General features: G+C 41.4%; 1 protein-coding gene across 3 annotated transcripts in view; it reads right to left on the bottom strand.

The window, feature by feature from the left end:
* The window catches only part of CCDC186 (coiled-coil domain containing 186), a 45,460-nt gene extending 33,340 nt beyond the window's left edge, over positions 1-12,120 (bottom strand). For all 3 annotated transcript variants that reach the window (XM_036264915.1, XM_036264917.1, XM_036264914.1), the window contains exon 1: positions 11,941-12,120. The gene's annotated coding sequence lies outside the window, so the exon portion shown is untranslated. The remainder of the gene's footprint in view (positions 1-11,940) is intronic.
* Positions 12,121-12,352: the final 232 nt, after the last annotated feature.

The following is a 12,352-nucleotide window of genomic DNA, read 5'->3' as shown; positions in this document are numbered from 1 at the left end:
AGGGAGTGGCAAGAAATATGTAAAGTGATGAAAAGCAAGGACCTACAACCAATACTACTCTATCCTGCAAAGCTATCATTTAGAATCAGTGGCCAGCCCTGGCCAGTTTGGCTCAGCGGTTAGAGCGTCGGCCTGCGGTCCGGAGAGACCCGGGTTCGGTTCCCGCTAAGGGCACGTACTTCGGTTGCAGTTTGTCCCCGGCCCTGGATGGTCGTGCGGGTGGCAGCCACTCGATGTGTCCCTTCATGTCGATGTTTCTCTCTCTCTCCCTTCCTCTCTCTCCCTCCCACTCTATCTGTACAAAAAATGGAAAAATATCCTCGGGTGAGGATAGAATCAATGGCCATATAAAGAGTTTCCCAGAGAAGAAAAAGCCAAAGAGATTATCACCACCAAATCAGTATTATATAAAACGCTGACGAATCTTCTTGAAGATAAAAAAACATGAACAATAAAATGGCAATACATACATATCTATCAACAATTGAACCTACAAACAAGATGAGCAAGCAGAACAGAAACATGCATAGATACAGAGAACTTTTTGTTGGTTGCCAGATGGGAGGGGAGTTGGGTGAAAAAGAAGAAAGGATTAGGAAGTACAAACTGGTTGTTAGACTGATGAACCTCAAAGGGAAGGAGGGAGGTGGGGCAGGAAGAAAGAAACCAAAGAACTTACATGCATAACCAAAAGACACAGACACTAGTGTGGGGAAAGCAGGAGGGGGGCTGGATTGGGGAAGAGGGGGTCCAGGGGGTAAAAAAGAAGGACATCTGTAATACATTCAACAATAAAGATAAGTTTAAAAAAGAAAAAAAAACAAGACACATTGACAATGACAAAATTTTACTGAGAAAGAAAACTAAACAATAACAAAACACAGTTACCTATAGCCCAAACACCTAGAGTTGAGCTGAAAAAAAATTATGGGGCAAAGGATCCCTGGCAGGGAATCATTTTTCATCCAGGCCAGAATCCAGGAAGTACCCGGTACGTTCCAAACATGCTCATCAAGAATAAACAATATTCGGCTCTCCCGCTGGGGAGCATGTCTGTGCCTTTTCTCCCCCACTCTTCTTACTCCACGGGTGTGAATCTCCTAAACTCTAAGGGACCCCCCACAAGACTTGCCACCAGGAAAGCAATGGGTAACCCCCTGAACCTGTCCCCAAGGCCCCTTTTCTCTGACTTTCCAGTGAGCTGACAGCAGCCCCGCCTTAGCTCACTTCCTTCTTTCTTTCTTTTTTTTAAATCCTCACCGGAGGGTATTTTTCCATTTATTTTCAGACAGAGTGGGAGGGGGAGAGAGAGAAACACTGATGTGAGAGAGACACATGGATCGGTTGCCTCCCACAGGACCCCAGCCCAATCAGGGCTGAGACCAAACCACAACCAAGGTACATACCCTTGACGGAATTGAACCCGCGACTCTTGGGTCTGAGGGTTAACACTCTAACCACTGAGCCAAACCAGCCAGGGCACAGCTCACTTCTTTCACTGTCACTTTTCTAAGGAGCCAAAGCAGCCCCACGTGGGCTCTCTCCTGTTGCTTCTTCTGTCCTAAGCCCTTCCTGTTTCACTGTTCCCAGCTTTAATAAACATACTTTCAAAAAAATAAAAATAAAAGAATAAACAATATTCAGTGCAACTTGAGTGGAGGCCATATGCACTGCCTAGTTCATAAAAGCAATATTTACAAAACTAACTCTACAATGTTAGAATCCACTTGCATGCTATTTATAAGGGTTACTATCCTAGCTAGTTCCTGAAAATAATTCAATTTCAAAATTATCCAGAGACAAATATAAAACATTCCAGCAAACTTGATGGAAAAGAATTGTCCACTTTTGTCAGATATCAACAAAGCATATACGTGGTAGACGAATTACCAATCATATAAAGTTGGGTAAAAATGTGGGCAAATCATAGTTTTTACAGCAGCTAGGAAAGAAATAACTCTAGATGGAAGGTGAACTTATAAAAAACAAAAAAGAAAGATTAGTTTGAATAACAGAAAGACACATGTTCATTTTGGTCTCTGATGGAATTAGTGGCCAGAGGATAGTGAAAAGGGTAAGAGAAGACGGCTGGGTATAATGCACAGAATGATATATAGGAATGAATTTTTTTTTTTTTATCCTCACCCGAGGACATTTTGCATTTATCTTCAGATAGAGCTGGAAGGAGAGAGAAGGAGGAAGAGAGAGAGAGAAACATGGATGTGAGAGAGACACATCAACTGGCTGCCACCCATATGACCCCAACCGGGGCCGGGAACAAACTGCAACAGAGGTACGTGCCCTTAGTGGGAAGCGAACCCGGGACTCTCTGGTCCGTGGGCTGATGCTCTAACCACTGAGCCAAACTGGCCAAGGCTACAGGAATGAATTTTGTTAAGAACAATAAATCATGACCAACTTGGATGTACTTGATTAACCTATAGAGCTTCTAACATACAGTAGGTTCTCAAATATTTGTTGAATTAAAACACAGAAGTGACATCATATAACTACTATTGGAGAAACATTATTCTAGGAATGCAGGAAACAGGAAGAATAATTCTAAGAAAGGAAAAGACTAGCTTGTTTGTCAAATAACCTGTTTTTTAGTTTAGACTGTCCTTTGGGATATCAACTAATATTGACATTGGTCTTAATACTATGAATTACCTAGCTGTATAGCATATTTCCAAACAATCAAATAGAAATTATCATTACCTTGCTGCATATATGTTATAACTAAGACATAGCCCACACTAGTATTAAATCTTGGTTTAAACAATACAAATAAATACAGTACATTAATAATTAAGACCTCAAAAGTAAATTGTATTCCAAAATCTAGGATAAAGTAAAATCATTCTCAAACAGGAGCATTATCCACCTATATTACCTTCCCCAAAGTAACTCATTTTAAACTGTAACTTATGTGTTGTTGCTGAATTTGAACTTTTAATTTAGAAATCCACATAAAAACTAAAGGAAGTGGTTTTAAACATCATAACTAGTCTGTGCTGTATCAACTAAAGTAGAACTCAGGCTCTTTTTTGGCTCAGCGGTACAGCGTCGGCCTGCAGACCAATGAGTCTCGGGTTCGATTCCAGCCAAGGGCACGCACCTTGGTTGCAGTTCATCTCGGCCCTGGTTGGGGTCATGCGGGAGGCAACCAGTCGATGCATCTCTCTCTCGCATCGATGTTTCTCTTTCTCTCTCCCTTTCTCTCCCTCCCACTCTATCTGAAGATAAATAGAAATAATATCCTCGGATTAAAATAAATACATAAATAAATAAAAATAAAGTAGAACTCAGTGCTGAACTAAATGTAACGGATAGCGGGTAAAAATTCTATTTAAGAGATTAAGTCTATAAAGGCATTGTGACTCTCCAGAAGAGAAAGAGCAAGTGAGAAGAAAGTTTATCATTTGAGAACTTTATGAATTTTGACTGTCATGCTTTATCAAAGAAAAGCGCTAAGCAAGCATTGATTCTTATCTTTTCATTCAGCTTTCACATTCTCCAGGGTTCCAGTCCTCAACTTTATTTTCCCTCCCACAATTCATCCACTTCGATAACTTGCACCAACTCAGAGTTGACACCAACATTATTTCCAGTCCCGTGTTCTTGAGTTACAGATCACAAATTATCTATACCTTCATTTTTACTCTATCTCTCTATATTAAAATCTCTACCTGAATATAGGCATTTCCACTGAATGTTCCACCATAACCTCACACTCAAAATGGCCAAATCTAAAATCTTAAGTATCTCTCCAACAACCGAGTACCTTCAGCTAATCTTTTTAGTCAACAGTATTATTTTTCTTAGTTATGACTCATTTCCTTTGCCCTCTTATACTTTACCAATTTCATGTCTCCTACATCTATACCCTCCTTCCTACTGTCACTATTCCCACCTGCAATCCAGTCTAGGCCTGATCACTTCATACCTGGAACAACTGATTTCTCAATCTTACTCCATCCCTCCCTCCTGTTTTGCTTCCTGCAACTCTAAGTGAAGAAGCAAAGTTAATTAAAGGGGAGACAGCACTACAGCCAAGTGTCACCCAATCCAGAGAAGGGGTAAAAGTTTGTAATATCATTGGCTCTGCAAAAGGGCAATAGGAGGGGCCCTAGGAATTAGGTACTCAATGGCAGAAGGGACCAGGAAGCTACAACACTGCCCCCCAAAATACCCACACACACAACCTTGACGGAGTTCACCATCAAATGCAACCAGATGTATTAGAGTGAGGGCAGGGCAGGGCTCTCTTCCCTCTCTATAGGTTTAGTTAGTGAGGACTCTGCCCACTGCCTGCTCTCTTTCCCGCCACTCCACAAGGAGTAGCTTGAGAAAGCAGAGGAAATGTATTTCAGAGCCAGATTATATATACCTCTTCTTCTTCAATCCAGGCTGCTGGGAACTAAAAGCTTCAACCTTTCTTCAGGGAGAAAAATGTGTCTGTTTTTTGTTTTTTAAATTATTGAAACCTGTCTTGATTTCTGGAATAAGTTTTCTCTAGTAATTAAAAGTGGCAGAAAAAATTATGAGATCTAACCAATACATCCTTAAGGGACTGTCACTTCAGAGGGAAGTGAGGGGAGAGGGGCCATTTCCCAGTGTGCTTGGAGACCACTAGGAAAAAAATAGAACCATGTCATGTTTACAGCTCAGGGTTGTGATTCCTCCAGTAAACCAGTTGTACTACTTTTCTGATCTTATCTCTCACACACCCCTAAAATCCTAGTGCTTCACTATCCTCTACTAGTCCCTGACCGAGTCACTCACGGTTCCGCCAGCGTGCACACTAACCTTTCCATGGTTTGCTCCCACTCAGAATGCCCTTTCCTTTCTGCTCTCCAGAGCCTAATTACATTTAAAGAACTGATTCTAATGTCACAACTTCCTCTAATCTTGCCTCATCACAGGTACAGATATGATCTCAGGTGAATGAAAACATACTGCATTTACACTCATCAAGCAGTCACAGCCTTCCTTGTGACTCTTTTACATGATCTCTGTACTTGCAAAGGGGGGAACCTCACTCTGAACGGAATCAAACTTCTTCCATCTCAAACAACAGTAATAATAAGTAGGTAAATAAATCTGACAAATGTATTCTCTATCACATTTACACTCATTCTTGCAAATGCTATTCATGGTTCTCAATGAGAGCGGGACCCACTGGGTTTCCACATAACCTGGGGAACTGAACAGCATTCAGTGGATGGGAACCAGGTTGTAAGGAAACTCATAATGTGCAAGACAGCGCAGAACCACAAAACTCTGTCTCCTTCTGCTGGATATTCACCTAGATCACACACACACACCCTGATTTTATAATTACCTCAGCTGAGACTGTTTTACTATTATCCTCCTGTAAATTACAGAATGCTGTTTAACCTCAAAAGAAAAGTACTTTCTATACTGTTGATCAGTAATAAGCCCATGATCTTTGAAAAGTCTTCATATAAAATGGTATCTGATAACCACTTAGCTTTCAAGCTTAGTTTTCTGATGCTTAAATGCTTACTGGTGGCAAAAGGAAAAGTAGAGGGTCTAATGAAGACCTATGTGCATATATGTAACAGAGCCATGACCAAAGATTAAATAACCATGCAAGATTGGTGGGGGGAGTGGGCCCACGATGAGCTTGATTATGTGCATTATTAACCAGGGGTAAAACAGCCTAGTCCTGTGGGCCTCCAGTTGTCAATGCCATGTAGACCCATTTGGTTACTGTCCAATTTTTTGAAGAGTGGGTGGAGGGAGGGTTGCCATCAAAGCTATTGAGGAATAATCTAGAAGTAGATTAAAGGGGGAGGATGTAAAACTAGACACTTATTTACAAGGCTGTTTTAATAAGTGTATAAATTAAATTAACTCTCATATAGATATAGTGATTACAATGATAGATTACAACATCATTTGCTTTTTTGAGGTAAAAAAACAACATAGATTATTTGACTTTTAGCAACTATGACTCATTAGGGAAAAATACTGTAGTATTTAAAACTAAGCAGAGTCACAAAATCCTCCTAATTCAGCACTTCCTTCCCCCAGAGTTGTTTGTTTCTGACAGTACTACAGGACCGATTCACACTTCTCAACTGCTTCAGTGAAGTGAGAACTGGTTTCGCTCTTACTGGAGCTCATCAGCTGTAGGCAACTGGTCAAGAAACATTTTTTATTTGCCTCAAGCCAACCATTATCCACTTTGGATTTTCTTTCTTTTTTTTCCCCAATCCTCACCTGAGGATATTTTTCTATTTAATTTCAGACAGAGAAAGGGAAGGAAGGAAGGGAAGAGAAAGAGAGAAACAGGGATGACAGACAACACCACTGGTTGCCTCCCGCACAACCCAAACCCCAACCGAGGTACGTGTCCCTGACCAAACTCAAACCCGCAACTCTTTGGTCTGCTCTAACCAGTGAGCAAACTGGCCAGGGCAGATTTTATTTCTTAATGAAAGAACTCACATTTCTACAAAATTATTTCCAAACAAGAGCCATATAAATGAAAACACTGTCTTTAAAAGCTTTGTTTCCCCAGTAAATTAGCAATATAAACAACAAAAAACATATGCTTATTCAATAAATTGCAAATACAGATAAATCCAATCCACAGATTCTGGTAACAGGCCTCATACAAAAATACCAAATCAGAAAGATGTCTCCACACTAGGTATTAATTCATTCACCAAATACCTATTGAACATGTATTATGTGCAGGTACTGTTCTATGTTTTGGGAGCACAGCAATAAATAAATGTCTTCTTTTATGGAGTTTACATTCTGATATAGTGGACCAACATAAGAAGCTCTGTGTTAGATCCTTTACTCTCTGTGTTTACAGTATTTTAATTTGAAGATCTGCCAGTGCTATCTGTATTTTTTAAGTCCAGAAAAATGTGACTCAGTTCAGCATATTTACCACTACAAATTTTAAAATTACAAACTGTACCATTTGAGTCTCAAATAATACTAGCTGTATACTTTTCAAATAATTTCCATTAAAATAAGTAAATAAAGCCTGTGAGAGCATTCCTGTTCTTCAGTATAATGGTTTGCCATTCTTCGAAGGACAAGTACATTAAAAGGGTTTTTACATAGTCCCCAAATAAACTTTGAAAGCAGCATAATCAAATGGATAGTCGTTATCTTTCTGACCAGTTCTAAAAATGTTCTGATATTTCAAAGTCAGAAGCAATAAATTAAATCAATATAATCTGATCACAACCTCCAAGTAAATGATTTTTAATAGTATTAACTTTAAAATACAAACACTTTCCTGGATAAAGTTTTTAAAAATAGAACAATATAATAGAACAGAAAGGAACCTGTGTGAGAAAAATAAAAACCTTGTTTCACATGATGAAAATATTTCACACTGAAGTTCACAGAAGGTGAATTTATGCAAATCAAATTCTACTTTTAAAAGATTAAAAACTGGCCGTGGCCAGTTTGGCTCAGCGTTTAGAGCATCGACCTGCGGTCGAGAGAGACCCGGGTTCGGTTCCCGCTAAGGGCATGTACCTTGGTTGTAGTTTGCCCCCGGCCCTGGTTGGGTTGTGTGGGTGGCAGCCACTCCATGTGTCCCTTTCACGTCGATGTTCCTCTCTCTCCCTCCTACTCTATCTGAACAAAAAAATGGAAACATGTCCTCGGGTAAGAATTAAAAAAAAATTTTTTTTAAAAAGATTAAAAACTGAGCTGGCTACTTCAAAGAATTCTAGATTAGTATGCTCAAAGGTAGAAATATATATATATATATTTTTTTTTATCCTCACCCGAGGACATTTTTTTAGTTTTTTTTTTTTTGTTCAGATAAGAGTGGGAGGGAGACAGAGAGAGAGAGAGAGAAACATCGACGTGAAAGGAACACATCGATCGAGTGGTTGCCACCCACACGACCCAACCAGGCCCGTGGACAAACTGCAACTGAGGTACATGCCCTTAGCGGGAACCGAACCCGGGTCTCTCTGGACCACAGGCTAATGCTCTAACCGCTAAGCCAAACTGGCCAGGGCTCAAAGGTAGAAATATTTTGTAAAGGAGTCACATTCTAATTAAGCTTCTGGGTAAAATTTAACTTTAATATGTTGAATTTCCTTCACATGAAATATAAGCACTAGATTTTTTATCCTCACTCGAGGACACTTTTGTGTTTATCTTCAGATAGAGCAGGAAGGAGAGAGGGAGGAAGAGAGAGAAACACTGATGTGTGAGAGACACATCGAGTGGCTGCCACCCACACGACCCCAACAGGAGCTGGGGACAAACTGCAATCGAGGTACATGCACCTTACCGGGAACCGAACCCGGGACTCTCTGGTCCGCAGGCCGATGCTCTGACTGCTGAGCCAAACCGGCCAGGGCTAATCACTAGATTTTAAAGCTTGCCTTTAGTCCATCAGTTTAAAATGTGTGTTATATAAGGCCAAGGTCAATTATCCCTGTTGGGGTTTGTTAATCTTTGCACCCAAGACTCAGGGCAGGGTGAATTTTTCGGTATGTATATCGTATCGCGCGCACACACACAAAATAAAGATGTCAAGAAGACAGACTCAAGACAATGGATACAGCAGGATCCCCTGCAACATAGTACTAAATCCTGTGACAGACTAACAGGAGAATGAAATAATGATCCATTGATTCCAGGAAAGCCCTGGCCGATGTGCTCAGCATCAGCCAGCGCACACCAAAGGGTAGAGGGTTCAATTCCCAGTCAAGGGCAGGTATCTGGATTGCCTGTTCATTCCCCAGCCTGGCTGGGGCGCATGCCGGAGGCGGCCAGTCTGTGTCTCTCTAACATTGATACCACTCCCCACCCCGCCTCCCACTCTCTCTAAAAATCAATGGAAAAATATCCTCAGGTGAGGATTTACAGAAAAAAGTTTCCAGGGAAAAAAAGGGTAAGTGGCCACATTATATCACATTATCAAGTTACATGTCATATAATCAGATTGGTAGATCCAAGTAATTTTATATATCTCTAATAACTTTTAAAGCAGAAAGTTACTAATATAGAAATTGTATTTTAAAGCTACTTGTATAGAGCTCACAATTTGAATTTTAATGAGTCTAAGAAAACATGAAGTATTTTCCACTAATTATTTCCTCCCCCAAATCTGAAAACTAAAAGGAGGAAAAAAAATTTGACCTACAGGTTCCTTTTCAAAAAGGAAGGCTAATAACCTTAAAAAAAAAAAAAAAAGATAATCTGCCTTATATTAAGGAGTTCTGATCAATGTTTACATTTTTAAACAACCTTTGGCCTGGGCTTGGTTAATTTGATATGATGTAGTTTACCATTAGCACTTACTGCATAATCATCCTTTTTATTCCTCACCCAAGAATATTTTTCCATTTATTATCAGATAGAGTGGGAGGAATGGAGAGAGAAAGAGACAGACAGACAGAGAAACATCAATGTGATAGAGCCACATCGACTGGTTGCCTCCTCGCTCAACACAACCAGGACGGGACGAATTACAACCTTGACTCATTGGTCCGTGGGCGAAAGCTCCAATTGCTGAGCCAAACCGGCCAGGGCTACATAATCATCCTTACAGTAGACTATCAGTTCATGTCTCTCAATGACAGAAAAATACATTCACAATACAATCAATACTTTTCTTTTCTGGGTTTGACTTCCACTTCATATCAATTGCCTTTTCGTCCCAATATTTTCCTTTTGTTTACTTCTTAGCCCAAATAGATATTTAAAATCTCAGTAACTGAGAGAGTTCAAAGGACAAATTTTAAATAATAAGATTAGAGGGTTATTTGTAAATTTCAATTATCTATGCTCTCACTGTTTTTGTTTGTTTGTTTGTTTTTGGTAAGTGCCCCTAGCAGGAACCAAACCCAGGACTCTCTGGTCCGAGGGCCAATGTTCCAACTGCTGAGCCAAACCGGCCAGGGCTCTATGCTCTCACACTGTTGCCCTGAAATGAATATTAAACATTCATAATACTATAAGCTTAATGTCATGTTCATGAGAAATTTGAGAATCGTCTTTAGTTATTTAAAACTAGAGATAAGAGATAAAAGAAAAATCTAAATTTTATTCAAAGAAAAATAACTGAACTTAAGGTTAAGGATTCTTTAGCATGAAACTGTTCAGTAAACTTGGAACTAGTCCTTCTTCAAAGCAAAGATGATTTTTCTAGGTATGTAAACAAGGCTGCTTTGTCCCATCATCTCTCCTTAAAGAGTGAGAATATTGCTGCACTGTTCTACCTTCATTCCACAATGTCCACATGCAGTTGGTAAGTAAATGTTTTTAAATTAAATATACTAAGCAATCATCATCAGCTATGCTGTCATTGTATAGCATCAAAGAGCAACTCTTTGAGTTTATGGGTGAAGAAATAAAAGATTATAGAGTGATTACTGTGCTATACGACTCCTCTTGTGTTAACAATAAATGTGACTGGAATACCAATGACACTCTGGATTCTCCACTACTTAAAGAAACCTTCAAGTTTACATGCAGGTATTCTGAATTAGACACTGTCTTAAAAATAAAATCAATATAAACACAATCCATGCATTTCTGGGGAATAAAAGCAATATGAACACATGCAGAGCATTTCCAGGTAGATTCTTCAACATTTATAACATGCTTGCCTATAACAATGTAGAAAAGAGTTTTAATTCTTTAAATTCTGCAAGATTTGTGAATTACTCAATACCTTCACTGAATTTTAAATACTATGAAAACACCATAAAGGGAAAAAAAGAATGAGGCCAATCATCGCTGTTTTCTACTTGTGTAATAATGAATAAAGAATCGAAAAGTAGCTATACAGAGAGACCAGTAAACTTGATACGCAAGCAGATAGTTCAGTTTCACTATCAATGTCTTTAGAACCTTAATCTTTCCCACAAGATCAACACTGCAAATACGAAAGTGCAGTTGGTAGGTGAGAAGGCTACACCCACTAGCATGCCTAAACACTTACTAGATCTTTCTCTCTTTCTCTTTTTTTTTTTTGAATGACTACCAACACACCTCTTGAAACACTGTTCCACCGATTTCCTGCTCATTTTGGAAGAAATAAAAAAGCTGGGCATCGAGGGAACCTGACACAGGCACAGAGAAAACTGCCAAAATGCCTGGGGCGGTGTGGCACATTTTTACTCTCCAGTCTAGAAGTCCCATAGGTAAGAAGGCTATCGTGAAAGCGGCAGTTTCTAATACAAATGTTTTGACTCCAAAGGCAGGTCTCATTCCTCTACCCGAAATAAAGGTGTGAACATTAGCTGTACTTAGTAAACTGTTAACAGCTGAGCAATAACCACACCTGCACTGTTCCCCAGGACTGCTACGACGGGACCTGTAAAAGGAGCTTTACCATTTTACACGTTTGGTAGAGACACAAATGTGAAATATCATCCTTCCCAACCAAGGTGTATCATATGCCTTGATGTCTTTGGAAAAAAGCAACATAAAAACGAAGACCTGACCTCTCGTTGTCACCATCCCAAAGAATCGTCTCTTTAGTTACTTCAAATCACAGTAATGGCAGTGTTTGGAGGGGAGAAAGGTGGCCACAGCAGTAAACATAAACACACACAGCCAACGTGGACAGACGAAAGGAGAAATAGGTTAGTCTAGGAAAGATCGCAACCCAGTGGGGCTGGCTGCAGGTCGCACGGGGAGGCCAGGCAATCGGCCCACATTCCGCCGCTCTCCAGGCACGCTCCGGAGGCGCGGCCCCCGCGACCCGGGCAACCCCGCCAGCCGCGTCCTTCCCCGGCCGCCCGGGACCGAGGGAGGGAGGGAGGGAGGGAAGGCAAGAAAGGGACGACGAACTCCATCCCCCATCACACGGGAGCCGCCCCAGGACTTGCAGGAAGGTGCGCAAGGTGGGCAGCCCCGCCGCGCCGCCACCCCGACTCCCCCGTCCGCCCCGAGCGCCCCTCGGGCACTCACCCCACTTCTCCGAGCCTCAGGCCGCACCCCTAGTGAGGCCGCTGGTGCTCCGGCTTAGGAACCAACTTCTCCATAGTGGGGTGCGGCACACCAGGAGAAGCGGGGGGCTGCGGTGGAAAAGAGAGCTGGCGCCGCGCTCTTTCCGCCGCGGCTTCACCAAACCCCCGCGGAGCTGACACATCAACAAAGATGGCGGCGATGCTGAAGCCGGCTCTGCTACAGCTGAAGGGGCGGGGCTCCCTGGAAGAGCCAATCAGCGCGGTGCGTCCGGTATGACGCGACGCACCTTGGGGCCAATGTAAACTGTCTGCAGTGAGCGGGGCGGGCGCAGCGCCGCCTCCTGTCCCAGAGCGGCAAGCCTGGCTAGCTGCACCCATGCCTGGGCGGAGCTGGCTCTGCTGTAGATACTCCT

The sequence above is a fragment of the Molossus molossus genome, unplaced genomic scaffold (genome assembly GCF_014108415.1).
Source record: "Molossus molossus isolate mMolMol1 unplaced genomic scaffold, mMolMol1.p scaffold_m16_p_17, whole genome shotgun sequence".
Lineage (NCBI taxonomy): Eukaryota > Metazoa > Chordata > Mammalia > Chiroptera > Molossidae > Molossus > Molossus molossus.
The sequence above is the reverse complement of the archived record's forward strand: the minus strand, read 5'-3'. Positions and strand labels throughout refer to the sequence as shown.